The sequence below is a fragment of the Homarus americanus genome, unplaced genomic scaffold (genome assembly GCF_018991925.1).
Source record: "Homarus americanus isolate GMGI-L3 unplaced genomic scaffold, GMGI_Hamer_2.0 scaffold50022, whole genome shotgun sequence".
NCBI lineage: Eukaryota > Metazoa > Arthropoda > Malacostraca > Decapoda > Nephropidae > Homarus > Homarus americanus.
In genome coordinates, this window is record NW_024727728.1 from 30,001 (window position 1) to 31,038 (window position 1,038).

The window sequence follows — 1,038 nt, forward strand, 5'->3', positions numbered from 1 at the left end:
ACAGGCAACTAACCAACCACTACCGGGCCGCCTAACCTAACCACTACTTTCGCCGGAGGTTTCGTCACGCTCCCCGATGGCGAAATCCTCCATTACAACAAAAGTGTCTGTTTAACCTAACCTTAGTACAAAGTCTATTGGTGTCCTCAATTTTATAGAGGTTAGCCACCCGAAGTCAATAAGAGACAAAGAAATAATCCAAGCAGCCTAAACTGTTTAGCCTGACCGTGGTAAAGTCTAACAGGGGACCTTAAATTTTATAGAATAATAATAATACAGGCAACTAACCAACCACTACCGGGCCGCCTAACCTAACCACTACTTTCGCCGGAGGTTTCGTCACGCTCCCGATGGCGAAATCCTCCATTACAACAAAAGTGTCTGTTTAACCTAACCTTAGTACAAAGGTCTATTGGTGTCCTCAATTTTATAGAGGTTAGCCACCCGAAGTCAATAAGAGACAAAAAATAATCCAAGCAGCCTAAACTGTTTAGCCTGACCGTGGTAAAAGTCTAACGGGGGACCTTAAATTTTATATAATAATAATAATACAGGCAACTACCTAACCACTACCGGGCCGCCTAACCTAACCACTACTTTCGCCGGAGGTTTCGTCACGCTCCCCGATGGCGAAATCCTCCATTACAACAAAAGTGTCTGTTTAACCTAACCTTAGTACAAAGTCTATTGGTGTCCTCAATTTTATAGAGGTTAGCCACCCGAAGTCAATAAGAGACAAGGAAATAATCCAAGCAGCCTAAACTGTTTAGCCTGACCGTGGTAAAGTCTAACGGGGACCTTAAATTTTATATAATAATAATAATACAGGCAACTAACCAACCACTACCGCCGGAGGTTTCGTCACGCTCCCCGATGGCGAAATCCTCCATTACAACAAAAGTGTCTGTTTAACCTAACCTTAGTACAAAGTCTATTGGTGTCCTCAATTTTATAGAGGTTAGCCACCCGAAGTCAATAAGAGACAAAGAAATAATCCAAGCAGCCTAAACTGTTTAGCCTGACCGTGGTAAAGTCTAA